Genomic DNA, 21,558 nt, shown 5'->3' on the forward strand with positions numbered 1-21,558 from the left:
TGGCTGTTCCAATATCGACCAGAACAATTTCCCGTCGATTGGTTGAAGGAGGCCTGCACTCCCGGCGTCCGCTCAGAAGACTACCATTGACTCCACAGCATAGACGTGCACGCCTGGCATGGTGCCGGGCTAGAGCGACTTGGATGAGGGAATGGCGGAACGTCGTGTTCTCCGATGAGTCACGCTTCTGTTCTGTCAGTGATAGTCACCGCAGACGAGTGTGGCGTCGGCGTGGAGAAAGGTCAAATCCGGCAGTAACTGTGGAGCGCCCTACCGCTAGACAACGCGGCATCATGGTTTGGGGCGCTATTGCGTATGATTCCACGTCACCTCTAGTGCGCATTCAAGGCACGTTAAATGCCCACCGCTACGTGCAGCATGTGCTGCGGCCGGTGGCAATCCCGTACCTACAGGGGCTGACCATTGCTCTGTTTCAGCAGGATAATGCCCGCCCACACACTGCTCGCATCTCCCAACAGGCTCTACGAGGTGTACAGATGCTTCCGTGGCCAGCGTACTCTCCGGATCTCTCACCAATCGAACACGTGTGGGATCTCATTGGACGCCGTTTGCAAACTCTGCCCCAGCCTCGTACGGACGACCAACTGTGGCAAATGGTTGACAGAGAATGGAGAACCATCCCTCAGGACACCATCCCCACTCTTATTGGCTCTGTACCTCGACGTGTTTCTGCGTGCATCGCCGCTCGCTGTGGTCCTACATCCTACTGAGTCGATGCCGTGCGCATTGTGTAACCTGCATATCGGTTTGAAATAAACATCAATTATTCGTCCGTGCCGTCTCTGTTTTTTCGCCAACTTTCATCCCTTTCGAACCACTCCTTCTTGGTGTTGCATTTGCTCTGTCAGTCAGTGTACTTCAACTAACCGTAACGTCAGTTCATGCTGGTTTTGAGTGCTTAGCCCTACGCCCAGTTGCCTTTGCCCCAGGGACTCATTTTTGGTTTAGGCTCAGAGCCATGTGCATCTACAGAAGTGAAAATCTCGTTTCTTGTATTTTCGACTTCCTGACGGGGTATCGAACCCACATCATTTCGGGTGAGCCGAGAATACCTTTACCGCCTCGGCCAGCAACCCCTGAAGTCCAGTAGGACACTGTCAAATGTGACACTAAAATACGGACAATTTTGTCCACAAAAATTATGGAAAATATTTTAGGCCTTGGTTGAATTGTCAGTGTAGTGGATGTACTTTTATAGATCCTGCAAGGTCGATGTTTGGCCGGACCAGGGATTTTAATCACGTTTGTTTAATTCCTCCATTTCGAGGACTAAGTATTTGTGATCGCATAAATTCTAGTCACTTACACACAACATATCACACTACTAGCAACCACACAAACACGCAGTAGTGAATACATCTCCCCATATACGTAGGGTTGGCATCACGAAGGACATCGTACTGTAAAACAGACATTAATCCACATCAGCACCGACCCAAGATAACTGGAAAAAAGGTAAAAATAGGAAAATATCTTATGTATACCTGAAACATGATCCACAAGAACTGAAAACAAATGTACAAAAAACTGATGACAAAATTTATCAAACATTTTAGGATTACAAGTCATGTTTAGAGAGATAGGAACATGTTTTTACGTTTGTCCTTTTGTCCTCTTTCTGTTGCTCCCTCTTCTATTGCTTGTTTCTTGTTGCTCCTTTGAACTCTGTACGCGACTTTATTTGACACTTATTTGTTCCTTTCCAATACGTACAACGTTTTCTGTATTTGTAATATGCTAATAAAAAGTCCAAGCAAAACATTTTAGAGTGAATAACTTGGTGTGGAGTGAAAATAATTGAATGATTGTGCAGAATTGTTTACGAACATCAAAATCAAACAATCCGTATATCTCACCAAAATTAAAATTTCCATTTATGTTTTCTGTAAATTTGCTAACTATATTCAGAGGGAAACATTTAAAGATGGCACATATTTTAAAGGTTAAATTCAGTTGTTTATTTTGCAAATGATTCTTTTCATAATATTTCTAATATATTGTATTTCAAAACGCACATGTGCTGTTTAAATTTGTCAAGGTCATTTTTATTTCTGAGCGGGTTTGAAACCCTCTAATCCTCCTTCGTGGGTAAGCCTTGGCGGCAGTAATGGTAATCAGAAGGAAGGAAGGAAGGAAGGAAGGAAGGAAGGAAGGAAGGAAGGAAGGAAGGAAGGGGAAGTGAAAATTTGAACGGATGTTTTTTTTATTGTTGTATAGATTTGAATATATAACTTAATTGTCTTATGAAGTCAGTAATTTTTTTCTTTTTGCTTGTTGTTTTTGTGTGCATAAGAAGACTAGTGGCATGCTCCGACAAATTCTATCATTATCGAGGTGTATTAGGTAAGGTTCAGCAACGGAATACCAGATTACCAGTATAAGAACACGACTCGAGAGAGATTTCATTGCTCTATTATTATTATTATTATTATTATTATTATTATTATTATTATTATTATTATTATTATTATTATTATTATTATTACAACTGAGGTATACTTTGGTGACCTCTGGCTCCCATTTACCCGGATTTTCAGAATATTATATTTCTTAGGGCCGGCTCCGCGGTGTAGGGGTAGCGTGCCTGCCTCTTACCCGGAGGCCCCGGGTTCGATTCCCGGCCAGGTCAGGGGCTTTTACCTATTCCTGAGGGCTGGTGCGAGTTCCATTCAGCCTACGTGATTACAATTGAGAAGCCACCTGACTGTGAGATTGCGGCCCCGGTCTAAAAAGCCAAGAATAACGGCCAAGAGGGTTCGTCGTGCTGACCACACGGCACCTCGTAATCAGCAGACCTTCGGGTAGAGCAGCGGTCGCTTGGTAGGTCATGGCCCTTCGGGGCTATTGAGCCATGGGCTTTGGGGGGTAATTATTAGAAATAACTGGTTGCTGTAAAGTTTCAAGTATCGCCCAACTCTGAGACAAGGTATGTACTGGGTGGTTCACCAACCCCTTATTTTTTCGGCGATAGGCAACCCAAATGACGCGTATAACCAAAAGATCATTATAATTTAGTTTCATGAACACCAAATAACTTAAATTGTCTCCTTAATGTCAATAAGTTTCTCCCATACCTGTGTGTCATCACTGTAAATTGATCCATAGACCTAGCAAAGGAGAAACTACTATTCACAATTCCGCGCCAAATACTAAGGACCTTTCTGTAAACATGAGAGTTACTGCGTCTTGAAATAACAAAGGTACTCATAATACGATCGAATTAATAGGTTATGCCACGTGCTCTGTAATCTAAGGAAGTTAAATGTACACTGTAGACCTTCATTGCAGACTTTGACAGGTATGTTAACATTCGAGGTGAAACGGCCGTATTTAAGTACTAAACCTCTGGCGGCATCATACAGCTGACGTTACGACTGAATCGGTTAATCGGTGGCGAATAAGGTGTGTAACGGCAGCGGAGTGATTCGAATCCACCATAAAGCAATTTTTTTGAGCGACAGAGGTGATCCATTTTAGCGGGGGTAAAATCAACATCGATACACTTTTTGCTATTGGTTTTAAAGGGTGAACTCTGATTTGGCGTCTTTCCCCTAAAGATGGGTGGGGGAAGAATTGGGGAGGAAATCGGCCTTGGTCTTTTCTTAAGGTACCGTCCCGGCATTCGCCTGACGGTGAAAATGTGAAACCGAGTAAAACCATTTTCAGGACGGCCAGCATGGGTTTCGAATCCACAACCTACCGAATCCAACGCACACAAATAATAATCCACACCTATCAGATCACATTACATCACTTACTAATTTCCTCACGATGTATTACTATGAAGAATACGTTGAATTGTTGCTAATTGATGGAGAAAGTACGGTCGAGTCAGCCTCTGTATTGTAGTGGTTAGTGTGATTAACTGCCATCCCCGAAGGCTTTTCGATTCCCGGCTCTGCCACGAAATTTGAAAAAAGGCACGAGGGTTGGAATTAGGACCACTCAACCTCGAGAGGTCAACTAAGTAGAGGGGGTCGCTTCGCAACCATAGCTATCCTCGAAGTGGTTTTCCGTGGTTTCCCAAATCTCCTCCGGGCAAATGACGGGACGTTACCTCACTTAAGACCACAAATGCTTCCTTCCCTCTTCCTTGCCAATCCCTCCCTATCTTCCCATCCCCCAAGGCCCCTGTTCAGCGTAACAGATGAGGCTGCTTCGGCGAGGTACTGGTCCTCCTCCCCATGTTTATCCCCGTTCCAAAGTCTCATGCTCCTGGACATTGCTCTTGAGGTGGCAGAGGTGGGATCCCTCACTGAGTCCGATAGAAAAACCAATCCTGGACGGTAAACGGATTAGGAAATAAAGAAAGAAAAAGAAGAAAGAAAAAAGAAGGAAAGAAGGAAGTGTGGTCGAATGAAAATATATGCCACGTGCTCGGTAATGGTAAAATATTAAATGTAAACTGTAAAGTGGTCAACATTTCGAACATTTGTTACACTGAATATGCACGGTACCATACTTCCTACCTACAGACCACCACGTCGTAGTACAACCTAGTTATGTAACATAGGATAAAAACGGTCCTTTTAGGACCAAGTATAAAAATTCACTCTTTGGAACAGAATGATATGCGGGCATATTACAGTCACTGTAAACGGCGTTAATCGAAAAAAACATGTACTAGCTTGAGATGTAAACCTACTCCCACGCAGCTTGGCTGATGCAACAGCAGTGAGACGTTGTTTAGCCACCTTAGCTATCGCATGTCTCGATGCGTTGCTAGGACGTTGTAGTCCTTATAGACACTTCCTGTCCAAACGTAAGACAGCGTTGTTCGCGGCTGTGATCGTTTTCCACATTTAATATAGTTTAAGTAATGGAAATAACACTGCCGTTAATGGTTTTTACCATATTCGCGAGCATTATATAAAAGTTATGGTTGTACCAAGGCCATAAAAAGCAGGTATTAATGTTTTCCGGATGACTATGGTATACGCGTTAGTTGGGTAACCTACCTCCGAAAAAATTAAGGGGCTGGTGAACCACCCGGTATAAACAGTTAATCGAGCTTAAGTAAGCAGAGACTGCGGATGTGCTGAGCGGCTAATGTCGAGACATGGGCATTTCAGTGGAATAATATCGAGCGATAATTGGAAGACGCCAGAGGAATATGAAGATAAAAGTGGTAAGGAGAACGGAGAGAAAGGGTGATATGGCAAGTATGAGTGAAGTGGCACATGTAGTAGAAGTGGTAGCAGTTCTATTAATCATTGGGAGCGTGGAAATGAATCCGGGTCCCGGTCCAGGTGGTGCCATCGGTTGGGTTGAAATCGAAGCAATTAAGGAGATGGTTAAATATTTTTGGGAAATGGACCAAGTTAAAGAAAGGATAAGGGAATAGTCGAAGGAGATAAATGATATGAAGAGATGATACAAGAAAAAATAGGTGAGACGACATCTAAGGTGCAAAAGTAATGTGGAAGTAATAGTGCTACTGAGAAAGAAGGTGAAAAATTTGGAGGTGTAGTTGATTAAGATGAAGAGGGATGAAACAATTAGTAGTCAGGAAAGTACGAGGAAATGTATGGTATTCAAGAATGAGCGAAAGAGAATAAAGAGTATTTAGTGTATAAGGTGGTGTAGGTGATCCAAAATAAAATGAATATTAATTTCAGTGAAGTGGACATTGACGATATGGAAAGGGTAGGAAGGTAGAAAGGCATAGGCCAATAAAGGCCAGGTTATTATCCACGTTAATGGCCGATATTGTGGTGAGAATCGCAGGGAATTTTCAAGGTGAGAACGTGTGGGTGAACTGAGACATGGGGAGTGAAGGAAGTAAAAACATTCGAGTTTTAAAGAAGCACCTAGTGACAGCCAGGAGTCAAGGACTGAGAGCATACATCAGGGGCCAACAACTGGTTGTGGGGAATGGAAGATGGACTAGAACGTGGTCAGTGGCTAATTTACAGGAAATAGATTAAAAACGTAAATAGGAAGGGTGACTGGTGACAAGAAAAGGTGAAAGGAAGGTCGCAGAGTGGACGGATGGGCATGACGAGGCCGGAGGCGGCAGCACGGGAGAGGACAAAGTCCAAGACAGCTCGAATGCGGATACGAAAGGTCAAGAGTGGCAAGTGGTAGGGGAATGTGATGAACCGGCGAGTATTGTCAGCAGCGTGCAGATACATGGAAGAGGAGAGGGAGAACGAGAAGAAAGAAAAAGAAATGAGATATTGGGTAGAGGAAGAAGTTTGAGTTCAAAAGATCGGTGGGGAAAGAAAAAATAAAGGTCGGGAGAAAAAGACGGGCAAAGGGTGTCCTAAAATGTCTATAAAAGATGGAATGGAAGTGAAAATGGAGAGGGTTATAATAACAAGAAGTAAATAAAGCAATGTGGCAGAGGGGGGTAAAAATAACGGAGGAATGGGAGAGGCAGGGGAGGAACCATATAACTAGATTGGAAGATAGGTTTGGTAAATACTGAGGGCTTGTTAAATAAGGTGAGGAACGAGAACGTTATAATATTAGTAGAGAGTTTCGAACTGTGGCCCTGTTAGAGACGTGATCAGAAATAGGGAAGGTGTTAACGTGGAGGGAGTTTGTGTTCAAGAGGGGATGAGGAATAGGAATCCAGGGGTTATAGTGGTTTTAATAAGGAAGGAATTAGTGAATTAATTGATGACATTAAAAATGAGATGGAAGATGTGTTTTGGATCAGGTTTAATATGGGGAGGGACAAAGAGAGAGAGAGAGAGAAAGCATGCTTGGCTTTCCTATATAATCATCTTTAGGTTTCGCCGTACGCTAATGAATGTTTTTTGAGGGACTATTATTGGAAATAAGTGTGATTGGTGGGAAAAATGAAGAAGACAGAATGATGTTGTCAGGCGACTGGAATGCAAGAAAAGGCGACCTACTCCCAACATATAGCAAAGAGGGGAGGATGATGAGGGGTGTGAGGCGTAGTGAAGATAAGGAAAGGAACAGTTATGGATTAAAATTGCTAGAATTTTGTGCGGCAGGTAACCTGTATATTTGAATGGTTGGTGGGATGGGGATGGTGAAGAGAATCTGACCTACATTACATCTCAGGGGGTGTTATAGACTTGGTGCCGGGATGAGTGGCTCAGAGGGTTGAGGCGCTGGCCTTCTGACCCCAACTTGGCAGGTTCGATCCTGGCTCAGTTCGGTGGTATTTGAAGGTGCTCCGTCAACCTCGTGTCGGTAGATTTACTGGCACGTAAAAGAACTCCTGCGAGACTAAATTCCGGCACCTCGGTGTCTCCGAAAACCGTAAAAGTAGTTAGTGGGGCGTAAAGAAAATAACATTAATTAATTATAGACTTGGTATTTAGTTCGGAGAACATGTTGGATAGTATAAAGAGGTGGTTCGAAGTAGGGGACTTGATTAAATCCCATCATGGCCCGTATATGTTAAGCTGAGAAGAAGCGAGTGGAAGAAGATGGAGGTAGAAGAAGGGGCATAAGAAGGGTAGGATATATATTAAATATAAGTGGTCAGAGGACGTAAAACTGGAATTAGACACAATTATAGAAAATGACTTACAAATTATGAAGTCAGGATGGAATTATGCATAATGTTAGACTATTTAGGGTGTTCGACATATTTTGTTTTGTGTTGTTGTTAGATGTCTAGGGTTCGGCGTCAATATAGTGTATAAGGAGTGTTTGTAGGGTGTTTGTCATGTTTTGTTCGGTGTTGTTGTTCGATATTTTGGGTTCCGGCTAAATAAGGTAATATTAAGTGAGATATATAGGGCACTGGTGCTCAGCAAGCATACGGGAGGGAGGTGGGTTGAGTCAGCGGACGGTCTTAGGAAACGACAGTGAGCTGCGCATGATAGTGAGGCAGGTCAGGGCAAGGAACATTCAGCCTTGTCGAGAATTCGTGAAATATTATTGAAGGACGGGATGATATGAACACTGTTCTAGGTCGTGGCTTACGAGACTAGAGTTTGATGACCAGACTCGCTGATTCAACCCAGATTGACATTTATATACCTTTTGATGTTTTTGTAACATATTTCTTCTATTACAAACTGGAAGGATAAATCTGTAGAGCTATAGAAGAAATAAAGTCGTACTTGTAACCTGTACCCCGGTATATAAAAGGTAATATTACAACACCGCCTCATATCGCAGAATCAACTAATTCACTGGTAGCGCCGTGCCCTAAGGAGTTAACTTGGTACTCATATTTGGTGTAGGCTGAGTGAACTTCAGCGCCATGTGCCTCTTCAAAAATGGAAATCTCGTTTCTATATATCTGGACTTCCTAGCAGGAAACGGAACCCATATCCTTCGACGTGAACAGACCACGCCTTTCCTGACGCATTGTAATTACTGTAAGATAGAATACACTGAAGCTTTCCGAGGAAGGGGAGGGAATTAAATGAAATGGCGTATGGCTTTTTGTGCCGGGAGATCCCAGGACGAGTGCGGCTCGCCAGGTGCAGGCCTTTTGATTTGACGAAATGATGATGAAGACAACACATACACCCAGCCCCCGTGCCAGGGAAATTAATCAAATGATGGTTACAATTTCCGACCCCGCCGGGAATCGAACCCGGGACCCCTGTGACCAAAGGCCAGCACTCTAACCATTTAGCCATGGAGCCAGACAGGGAAGGACTGAGAGGCCCGCACTAGTTGGGGAGCCTACGACCAAATTTGGAGAGAGAAGGTAGAGAAAGAAGAATTACGATTATAATAAATTGCAAGAACACTAAGTATCGATTCATTAAAAATCTCCATATACTTTTATATATATACTTAATACATTTGCAAATTTTATGTAATAAAATAATCATGTTTTCAAGCTGATCCTTGTTTTTGACAAAATGAAACCTTGAATTTCTACTTACTTTGTAATAATGAGAGGTACAGTAAAATCAACATCTGATGCATGAATCATTGTCATAGCTATCAAGTTTAGTGAGAGGTCTGCTTCACCTCGTTGAAGATATCCCATAACGCCAGTCCAACTTCCATTCTTCAACTTGTAGCCTGTACTCCGATCCAAAATTGTATTCGTTCTGGAAAGTTAAGAAACTTATTAACAATTGTTGAGTTTAATACATACCTAGGTGACCTCTCAATGGTATCTGCATTATGCCCCGTAACTCTGAACTTCCATGTATAAGCCAAACTAAACAACCCAAACCCTATCGTCCTGCAGCCCTAATGGACCTTAGCCTACCAAGCAACCACTGCTCATCCCGAAGAACTGCCGATTACAAGGCGATGCGTGATCAGCGCAACGAAACCTAGTCGTATGCCCCCCAAAACATTATATCGTTATGAGGGTTCGCTATCTCACCACCAGGTAGTTCCTCAATTGCCACGTAGGCTGAGTGGAATAGCCCTCAGATCCAGGTAAAATACCTAATCTGTTTGGGAAACAAACCCTGCCCTCTAAGTAAGAGGCAGGCTCACTACACTTCGACCATGAATATACATAGGTTGTTTCAGTTCTTTCCACAGAACATGAGACAATAAAATTATTTCCGTCCTGTGGCTCAATATGCTACACAGATGCTTTTTCTTGGCCACAATTTTTGCTTCGTTTTAGTTCGGAGAAATTATAGGCTACAGTATATGATAGCTACGTTTCCCATAATAATAATAATAACAAAAGGGGAGAAGAAGAAATTAAAAACATTAATTTAACTTAGATCCAGAGGACCGTTTTTCACTGAGGTTTCTCTTCAGGACATAAATGCTATCAGAAATACTTAGTTTTCGGCAGATGATCTCAACCTTAAATACCAAGGATAGGAACTTACAGCTATCAGTTAGCTTAGTTAGCTTAGTCTTAACGACTTTCACATGTTAGACGGTGTGTTGTTTTTAACATAATCACTGTATAGAGGAATAATATCGGGGTGCTCTATTCTTGTCACTCTTATGCCAATTTGCGCCATTAGTTCTTCGTGGAACCGTTATCAAGTGCATCTATGTCATTACAGGTCATAAAATACATGAGGCATAACATTGGGACTAGGTAATAATAATGTTATTGGTTTTACGTCTCAATAACTACTTTCTCGGTTTTCAGTGACTCCGAGCTGCCAGAATTGTATCCCGTGGAGTTTTCTTACGTGCCGTTAAATCTACCAACACGAGACTAGCGTTATTTAAGCACCTTCAAATACCATCAGACTGAGCTGGGTTCGAACCCGCCACCTTGAGCTTGGCAGGTTCGATCCTGGCTTAGTCCGGTGGTATTTGAAGGTGCTCAAATACGACAGCCTCGTGTCGGTAGATTTGCTGCCACGTTAAAGAACTCCTGCAGGACAAACATTCCGGCACCTCGGCATCTCCGAAAACTGCGCGAGTAGTTAGTGGGACGTAAAACCATTAACATTATTAGGACTGAGGTACTGATTGAGCGTAACGAAATCAGAAGTGAACATGGCAGAATTATAGAAGTGCACATGCTATAAAAATACTGTTAAGATCGAAGCAGTTAATGAGATGATGTTAAGGATATGCATACATACATACATACATACATACATACATACATACATACATACATACATACATACATACATACATGCACAGAGAAAGAGAGAGAGAGAGAGAGATAATTGAATTGAATTTATTGATTATTTACATGCCACTGAGGTTGAAAATCCCTTTGTGTAGCGTCTGCATAAAATAAGATACAGCTCTAAGAATATGCGAATAATGTTATTATAATATTGGCATAAATAATAAATTAATATAATTAAATTAGGAAGAGAGAGAAGGGGCGGGCGATAGACACTCATTCGCACTAGTGATGGGCCGCCTGAGACGAGGTCTCGAGATTTCTCGAGACTGGCGACTAGCGCAGGCAGTAATTCTCGCGAGAAATTTCGAGAGATCTCGAGAGCGTTATCCCCGCACTGTGTGGCGAGCAGTGTCGTAGACCTATAGGTAGACAGAGCTGAACGTTGTTTGTGCCGTGTCTGCGAATAGCCAACCACGGGCTTCCTCCATTCCGTAAATATGTGTCAACAAGCAACTAGGGCTTTCAATTCTTTCATTTCTACCGAGGTCTATTTTGATGCAGTATAACATAATTATAAAGGATACGCATTATGGCATTTTATGCAACGGCAAGTACACGAATGAGTACACTAATTACAGAAAATGATGGCTACTGTAGGTACACCTATCTTGATATCAGAGGCGTGAATTATTCGAACTCGAGATGGGACAGGATGCATCTTGCTGCATAAGCAACCGCCATCATGCATGAGTTGAATGTGTAAACTAAAATATCTGAGTTTGCTCCAATTCTTTCGACAGGTAGGTGTACATCGTTATCAGACCCCGCATTCAATATCACATGACCACTGCTTGTGTTTACCAACATTTTGGTGACGAAGGAAATAATTCCTTACAATGTTATATCGCGTTCACAATTAGGTACTTCAGTATATATCGGTGCAATTGTGTCTAATTGTATGCGACAACTTCAATACGATGTCCGAAACGCAACGTAAGTCGTGGATGTCGGTTATTTTGAAGAGATGCCACATAGCTCAGCCCGCTGTATTGTTTGTTCAAAAGAAGTAAAATACGTCGGCAGAAATACTTTTGGGATGATCCGGCACTTAAAAACACATAACATCAATGAAGGAGAATCGTCACAGAACACCTCCGGCACGGTCTGCATCACAAGAAGCTACTATGTAGACAACAGTTGTGAGGTATTCAGGAAGTTTTACATGTTATCTACAGTTATTAACAAATTATAAGTGTTATTCAGCTAAAGATGTCCACCTCATATAACTCGTGAGCCGTTTAAGAAACTGAAATTCTGTTTTCACTTTCGTTAATGGTAGACTAATAAAAAACTCATAGTTCAACATGCAGTACTTTCCTAGGCTTTTAATAAAATTTATCGGCACACACGTTTCCATCCGAGAACTGCTGATGCTATACTATCAAGCTTATTATACGCTCGTAGTTACTGGGACGTCGCACAGCTCGCAGTACAGGAGAATCGGTCTCGAGAGCGTTGCCAATCACCCCTGTCAAAAGAATTGGAGCAAATTCGGGCATTTTGGATTACACGTTCTACTCATATGTAATGGTGAGTGTATATGCAGCAAAGCACATATTTCCCCATCTCAAGTTCGAATAATGTACGCCTCTAGTATATTTCCAGGCTCTTGGCGAAATTTATCGGCTCACACGTTCCGATATGAGAACGTTATTTCACGCAGTAGCTGCTGATGATATACTATCAAGATTACTCCCGTAGTTACTGGGACGTCACACAGATCGCAGCACAGGAGAACCGGTCACGAGATTCTCGCACCCACCAATACAAGGAATTTCATAAGACTACTGCAGGTCATCAATAAACTGCTCACTTTCGAAGAGAGAAAAGTGTGCTAAAGTACAGGTTAGTTCAACTCACAAGCTGTATATCTCAGGTACTCACGTAAAATTCAGCATCGTTTGCATCAGGAAGAGAACCTCAAATACAGTCTTATTCATATGCAAGCGATGTGTAGGTTGCTTGACAGCGAATGGTGTTGACTGAAATAGAGAGAGGTTGTTAGTGAACATGTGTCGAATTTCTTATAGATATTTATAAAATACCAGAATTTTATACAGCATAAATTATTGTTACTCCTTGAAATTTTATGAAATCGTTACAGAATGACACAGCATATTAAAATCATTAGTATTTTAATGTATGTGTTGGGTAGCATTCTCAAAAGAAGGGTACATATGATATGGAGGCGGTCTTACTTTTTGGTAAGACAAGCAAGGGACTAGATCCTCTCTCTAGTACTGTACAAGGTTTATGTTGTGTTCTGAGGCGCCTTCACCATTCCTTCCGCAAATATCAAAGCAGTTCGCCTAACTTTTCTAATTGACATCGAGGAAGACTCCATCGCTACTTATCTGTGTGACCTACAGTATGTAGACAAATAAGGCAATTGAAGGTTTATTCATACAGTGTGCTGTGAATCGAACGTGCGTAGACTGTGCTCTGCTGCCTCCATTCATGTATAGAGAACTGGCCACCGACTATGTTGTAGATGATATACGTATTCGTAGAGATGGATCAGAATGAAGATCATGTGATCGCTACATGCTGAGTTTACATTGTATTTCAAGAAGGAACTAAAAGAACAGAAAGAAAAATAAAATATTTGGTTTATCCGTTATGGAGATCACGAGATCAGGAAGGAGAATTTCATGCGATATGATGATCAGAACAAATTGCTCACATAATAATCTTGCACAAGTAATAAGAGCTTTCACCCATAATGAGGAACGACAAAAATACATGCTCTGTAAACAGCGACTTTCTCTCTCGCGCGGTCGAATATTGCCGGACGACCTATATGTACAGCGTGGCCAATGAATGTTTCATTGTGATTAGCTCCACCGTCTGTTAATCAAATGTCCCGTCAGCTGATTTTAAACGTATAGTTGAGTGAAGTGTAGGCTATCTGTTTTAACTTGAATAGTACCGAAAATATGTGTTTATTAAACACCGGGGATTATTTAGAGTTATTAGTTTCGGAATGCGTGTTAATTTACGTATTTCGGACGTCTAAGTTTTGGAGAAAATGACGACAGGCTGTTGTGCTTCTGGATGCAGAAATAGATCCGGAAATGGTTTTAAAACTAAACTGGACAATTGCTTCCTTTAACCTCTGAAAGTAGCACGTTATAAGACGCACCTAGCAACGAGCAAAGTTACCTCATGCATTTTAACGGTAATAATAGAATACAATATGTGTTAGGAATTTTATGGAGGCCAAAGCAATAAATGTCAGATTTCTCCGTTAATATTCGCCGTATCGAAATCAGGTACATAACGAAAGTTGTGTAGAAGATAATTCCCGATCTTTTACGTTTCGTGCGATTTTACCGTGTGGCGAAAAATAACGGAGTTTTTCACGAATGCATTTTTCACAAATTTCCAAATATCCCCGAAAATACTTGTTTTAACTAAGACCTGTACATAACAAAAGTGATAGGAAAGGTCGCTTCCAAACATTCATGTTTCATTCATTTTCTTTTTTCCTTTTTTTTTTACAGTTTGCCTTGCTTCGCACCAAAACCGATAGGTCTTACGGCGACGATGGGATAGGAAAGGCCTAGGAATGGGAATAAAGCGCTCGTGGCCTTAATTAAGGAACAGCCCCAGCATTTGCCTGGTGTGAAACTGGGAAATCACGGAAAATCATCTTCAGGGCTGCCGACAGTGGGGTTCGAACCCACTATCTCCCGGATGCAAGCTCACAGCTGCGCGCCCCGAACCACACGGCCAACTCGCCCGGTTCGTTCATTTTCACCGTATGAGCTATCACGATTGATATATTCTCGAATTCAAGCTCTTATTGCTATTCATCTCTTAAAGGGCCAATTTATAAGTGTCGCCTAGCATTATGTTGAGTTTTCCCATACTGTACATTATAATGATAACAATAATAGTCCGACTCCTTGGCCGAATGTCCAGCGCACTTCTCTTCGATTGAAAGGGTCCCGGGTTCAATTCCTGGCCAGGTCGGGGATTTTAATAGCGGCTGATTTATTCTCTTGGATCGGGGGCTGGGTGTTCGTCCTAGCACTTTCCCCTTCGTATTCAAACAACACACCACACTATAAACCACCACAGAAACATGCAATAGTGATTCCATCTCCCCATATAAGATTGGCGTCATGAAGGGCATCCGGCCATAAAACAGGGCCAAATCCACATGTTTTACGCAGTTTGCACCCACAAACCCACAGTTGTGTGAAGAGCGGTAGTAAGAAGAAGAAAAATATAACGATAATAACAATGTATTAGCAAAACCGACAGTAGCAAATAGAATGTTTAAATACAGCGGATATCTACGAAGACATGGAAAGGCCTTTATATTAGATCTGAAGATCAGATTCGAGACATCCGAAGCACAACCCAACCCAGTGAGGTACATGAGAAACGGAAAACAACACATGAACCAACCATCCCATTCTATCAACAAAAATACCACCTGGACGATATCGAAGTCATAAGATTAATGGTTGTCGCTAGAGGAACCATTCCTTTCTTTTTCATCCAGTTCTTCAAATCATTTAATCTTAATCAGGCATTGATAAAAGAAATTGCAGTGACTGCAATGATAATAACTGTGACCTTTCTACCTGTCTGCGTGGATATTCGATAGTAAATCTGTGGAAGTATGGCAATATCAAATTTCTGTATTTCGCAATCTACCCGGTATCGATCAGATCAACAGAGGTGAGTATCATGTCTCTTCGATGTGAGCAATGTCCGGAGCAAACCAAGCGAATGGGTAGAATAATTATAATGTGATTAGACTTACTTCCCACTAACTACATATTTAAGCCGGAATTTTGTCCCGCTGTTGTTCTTTTACGTGTCAGTAAATCTATTGACACGAGGCTGGCGCAGCGCCCTACTGCCCGAGCTACTCAACCCGGCAATTCTATTCCATTCAATAAATGTCCAGTTTCTTTACAAGCATTTAAGAAAAGGCTAGGAAAACAACAGATATGGAATCTGCCACCTAGGCGACTGGATAAGTTCTCTGAAAGAGCCGCTGTACATAGACAATTGACTTTGACTCCATGAACCAAATAACGCACTGTGCTTTCTGTTGAACGGTGAACATCGTACTGGGTGGCGGTTGCTCGCTGGCCTTCACCTGGCAAACCTCGACGACTGCGCAACTAGTCCTCGCATACCAAGGTCACGCTAATTCATTAAATAAAACTTGCGCTAACCAGTTACCACACTGTGAAAGAATCACTCTTTTAACATACAAGGCTTCTATGTTATAATTTTTTTAAATCAAGGCATTATTTTTCGATGATCCTGTACTTGCTACCTATCATTAAAATGCTTCATATTTTACTTTTTAGGTCATATTTAGCTAGTTTTTAGGGCATACGAGATTACATATTTTATACTCCTTGTTGTGTGTTATGGAGTATTCAGTCCGAAGGCTCGTTTGATCCTCTGCAGCTCCGCCAACAACTGTCATAAATAGCCTAGGCATCACTGAAGAGGCGTACTAGGGAAATTAGGAGTGAAGTAGTTCCCCGTTGCTTTCCTCATCGAGCCAGCCGCTGCTATTACATATCAGTCTGCCAGGCCCACTGAAATGCATGCACCAACCGACCCTATGATCGATATTTTCACACCATTCATAACAGGGACTGGCTGCATAAGCAATGGTATTACTAGCATCACTCATACCTCAGTCACTTTCATATTGTCAAAGCCAACGATGAGACTGAGACAGGTCAATGAAAGTAACAAATTTGATATAGCCCATACCAGAATACATAGTGCACTGTAAACATTACATCTCATCAGCAAATGCATAAACTTCCGAACCCTAGTAATAACTATAATGAGCGAAGAGTAATGTTTGTCTTCAGATCGTACGACTATAATCACGATTTACCATTACTCACCTCCAGAGTAAAAGGGAAAATAACACGGAGAATATGAGACAATTTGAAATTTGAAATTTAGGAAGCGAAATTCGCTTATTCGCAAGTTTGCCACTTCATATTTGGGAGCAGTCTCACTGATAATAACTCCATATGAATGGTTTTTAAGCACTCCTGCGTCACTGATGATCATACGTATTTAATGCCAGTTTATTTTACTGTCGATGTTGATGAATAATAATAATAATAATTGTACCGGGCGGTACACCTCCACGCCGCTAATTCAAACATTGCGCCAGTTGAAACTCCTCTACTGGAGGAAACCTGAACTTTAACAACCATATTAATTCTAAGGTTTCTCAGAAGATGTCTTTACTGTAAATTTTGAAGTATTCTGAACTATGTCGGTTTCGATTTGTTTTTGTTTTCTCTGTAGTAAGAAGTGTGAACATTCTCTTCTAGATGGCACTACTTAAGAACTACTATTGTGCACCCTAGTGCGAAGTGAAGGAAAATTTTTTTGAAGAAATTTGCTATTCATAAGTTTGTTCTTTGTTAAATTTCTTTCAGTCATTGTTTGGGTTGGCAGTATAACCCTTCTCTTTCCGCCAGTTTTGAATTTGACCAATAAGGAATTTCTGTAATTAATTTTCCACCAATAAGGTGTTTCTTCTTCGTCTGGTGTATTAGTTTTTACCATTATCCAAAAAAAATTTGTGGGCGAGTTGTAATCATTCATGAAACGTCTCGAAGTTTCCACGAGGGTATATAAACTGCTGATTTTCTGGTCTCCTGGCCACTTCAGTAACATCTCTCCTAGTGTGATTATGTAGCAGGGGGGCGGGAAGCGCCTCTTTCTTCGGGCAGCAGTTCATCCATAAGGTAATGGCCATTTAATAACTTCATTTCTCGCTAGCTCAGCAGTTTAACTCTCGGGGCAGGTTCGAATCTTTTCGCATGTAACCTATCTTTAAAATGTAATAGACACTTGGTAAAATTTCGTCTCTTTAACTATAAATTGGGATAGAGAGTCGAGCTCCCACTCCTATTGTTTTGAGGTGACTTTGTTTTCACAACCGTTTCCTTCTTTCTTAATGTAATAATGTCTTCTTATACAAGTCACCTCTTTAGTATGGGATTAGCCCTTGTGTATGCGACCTAGTGCCAAGTAGGTTTTAAAAGTGTATTAGGAGTGCAAGTTACGCCTCCAGTCAAGTTGGTATTTTGGGCCATGTAATTAACCTGCTTCTTTATTGAATAGGCCCAGTAGGTTGGGTAATTATTACCCCTGTTCTTGGTATGCCTTGAGGGCAGATTGAGGTATAGTTTGTTGTGGCCTTTGATGGGCTTGAACCTTGAGAGCGGGTTTGCTCTTTCTTAAATTTGATTTATGTGTGCCTCGAGGAGGCTTAACATGGTAATCGGGAGCCAGTGCTCCTTGGCATGATTGGGGTTTCTGCCCCTTTGTTTGAACTTGGTTATATAGGTAAAGTTGGGCTTATAGCTCAAGGTTCGTGAGTGTCGGGCTCGAAGCCCAAATTTTGTAACGAACTAAAATTGTACTTTCTTAATTTGTTGATCTGCTACTTGGTACCTGTTATATTCTGTTATTTATTTATCTTGAAAAGAAAATATAACCTTTGTTAAAGTTTTAAATTAACTTTAATTTCGTAAGTTGAGACCTATTCCACCCAGCACCTTCTTTCACCTCTAACTACCATGGATAACTCCGTAAAAATAATAATAATAATAATAATAATAATAATAATAATAATAATAATAATAATAATAATAATAATAATAATAATATTAATAATAATAATAATACACCATTTCGGAAATATCCTCCACGTTTATTTAAAATTCAACATTTTAAGGTGGAAAAAACTGTGAAAAAATGTCAAAACTAGAAGCGATATTTCTATATCATATCGCAGTTCGTGAAAAGGAAAGGAGAGAAAAGAAATGACTCTTCCACTTAGCACGTTTTCGCCTGTGAAGAACTTCTGGACTTGTAATGTACTTGCGGCAAAATAGCTATAGCACACAACACCAAACATTCCACCCATTCGAATACTAATCACAATTAGACTCTCGTAAACACGGATACCCGTGGTTGGGAGAGAAGATTCATTCATTCATTCATTCATTCATTCATTCATTCATTCATTCATTCATAATTGAATGTTTTCTCTTCATCGCCTAGGGCCCTTACACACGAGCGTATTTATGTCGTCGTCGTTGTCGACCGCAAAAAGTGCTTCATGTGTGGTCGGTTGTCACCACTTTGCCGTTACCATATACTGCTAAGACAGTTTTCTATTTCTCCTGGATTCATTGAGTTGAGCATTAATATCTTAAAAACACATATACTGCAATGGGAAGAATACTTCCCCTTTCAGAACGCTTCCTCGATCACATGTGAACCACTGTCGTGTGCTGTAGAGTAGTATGGTCAACACCGGTTCTAAAACAATGGGTGTTGAACCAGCATTTTCCGACGAGGTCATTGACACCCAGTATATGGCAATGACCCGAGGTCATTGACCCCTAATTGAGTAGTAGGACAATGCTGGTTCGCGGATCTTGCGTACGAGAGCAAGCCTAACCTCACAGACGCCATTTTGGAGGGGGGCTAACGTCACGGGTCCAGTTTCACGGTCAGATGCCCTTCCCTCCACATGTGGCCTAGTATTACAGCAAGTTGCCCTTCCCACCTCATGATATTGCGTACGAAGGCAAGTCTAACCTCACAGTTGCCATTTTGGAGAGTATAACCTCACTGGGCCCAGTTTTACGGTCAGATGCCCTTCCCTCTTCAGTCGCCATTTTGGACGGGCCTAACATCACAGGGGCCAGTTTTACGGTCAGATGCCCTTCTCTCCTCAGTCGCCATTTCGGAGGGGCTTAACCTCACAGGGCTCAGTTTTACGGTCATATGTCCTTCCCTCTTCAGTCGCCTTTTGGAGGGGCCTAACCACACAGGGCCCAGTTTTTCGGTCAGATGCCCTTCCCTCCTCAGTCGCCATTTTGGAGGGGGCCTAACTTCACAGGTCCCAGTTTTACGGTCAGATGCCCTTCCCTATACCGCATAGGAGGGCCAAGTTTTACGGTAAGATGCCCTTCCCTCCGCCTCATCATCTGGTTTAGTTTTACGAGTAGATGACCTTCCACTCACAGACGCCATTTTGGAGGGGGCTGCCCTCACAGGGCCCAGTCTTATGGACAGATGCCCTTCCCTCCTCCTCCTCATCGGACCTAGTTTTACGGCAAGATGCCCTTCCTTACTCCCCATCATCCTAGTAGTGTACTCCTCCTGATTGGGCCCAGTTTTACGGATAGGTGCCATTCCCTCTATATCATCATCCTAGCACTGCTCTCCTGATTGGGCCCAGTTTCACGGTCAGATGCCCTTCCCTTCTTGGGCTTACTTTTACGGTCAAATTCCCTTCCTCTTTATCATCCTAAGTTGTCTTCCTCCTGATCTAACCCAGTTTTACGGTGAAATGCCCCTTGCCCCCTCATTTCGCGCAGTTTTACGGTGAGATGTCCTTCTCTCCTTATCAACATTCTAGTAGGCTACTGTACTCCTCATTTGACCCAGTTTAACGGTCAGATACCCCTCCTTCCTCCTCATCATCCTAGTAGTGTCCTCCTCCTGGTCTGGCCCAGTTTTACGGCCAGATCCCCTTTCCCTCCTTCTGATTTGGCACAGTTTTACGGTTAGATGCTCTTCCCTCTTCCGTATCATTATCCTAGGGATTCATCGTGCTGACGACACGTCACCTCGTAATCTGCAGACCTTCGGGGTGACCAGCGGTCGCTTGGTAGGCTATAGCCCCTTCGGGACTGTTGCATTTGTACGGAGCAGTAGAACAAGACTTACGGTATCCCCTGCCTATCGTAAGAGGAGACTAAAAGAGGTGTAGAGGTTCGATTGCCAGGCAGGTCAGGTATTTTTACCTGCATCTGAGGGCTGGTTCGTGGTCTACAGAGCATACATGTTTACAATTGAGGTGATATCCTTTAGTAAGATAGCGGTCCTGGTCTAGAAAGCGAAGACTAAGGAACGAGAAGATCCGTCGTGCTGACTACACGTCACCTCCTAATCTGCAGACCTCCGCCTCCACTTTGTCTAGCACAAATCTCGCCCCTTTCCCAAATTTTTGTCTCCGTAGACCGTGTTTGTGCGACGTTAAACAAATAGTTTTAAAAATGTTGTGATATCCATTTATTCGTTGTCTTAGGGTCACAAGACGTTGCCGCTAACCAGCGCACCCAAGTTGTGAGGCCCTGCGAGCCCCGTTTAGACATCTCCATTCTTATTATCACCCGACTCCTTGGTAAATGAATGCGACTCACCCCGGTCATTATTATTATTATTATTATTATTATTATTATTATTATTATTATTATTATTATTATTATTATTATTATTATTATTATTATTATTTTCAGAGCGATTCAACTCCGGTTATTATTAATTATTTTCCAACTCCTCGGCTGAATGGTCAGCATTGAGGCCTCAGAGGATCCAGCCAGAGTGGCTGGCTAGCCAGCTAGCACCAAGCAAATGCTGGGGCTGTATCACTCAGCTCGACAATTATTATTTTTGCCCGACTCCTTGGTGAATGAACAGAGTTGTTACCAAGCAAATGCTGGGGGTTGTATCACTCAGCACGACAATTATTATTGTCCGACTCCTTGCTGAATGATTAGCGTTGTCAGCAAGCAAATGCTGGGGTTGTATCACTCAGCACGACAATTATTATTGTCCGACTCCTTGCTGAATGATTAGCGTTGTCAGCAAGCAAATGCCGGGGTTGTATCATTCAGCACGACAATTATTATTGTCCGACTCCTTGCTGAATGATTAGCGTTGTCAGCAAGCAAACGCTGGGGCTGTATCACTCAGCCCGACAATTATTATTATTATTATTATTATTATTATTATTATTATTATTATTATTATTATTATTATTATTATTATCCGACTCCTTGGTGAATGAACAGCGTTGTAGTCTTCGGTTCAGAGGCCCCCGGGTTACTATTATCGCACATACCACAAGCATTTTATATTGTCATTGCCAAGAATCGAACTCCGGGAACCCCTCCTTAACGTTGTTATTCAAACCTTAT

This window comes from Anabrus simplex, chromosome 2 (assembly GCF_040414725.1).
Source record: "Anabrus simplex isolate iqAnaSimp1 chromosome 2, ASM4041472v1, whole genome shotgun sequence".
In the NCBI taxonomy this organism is placed as follows: domain Eukaryota; kingdom Metazoa; phylum Arthropoda; class Insecta; order Orthoptera; family Tettigoniidae; genus Anabrus; species Anabrus simplex.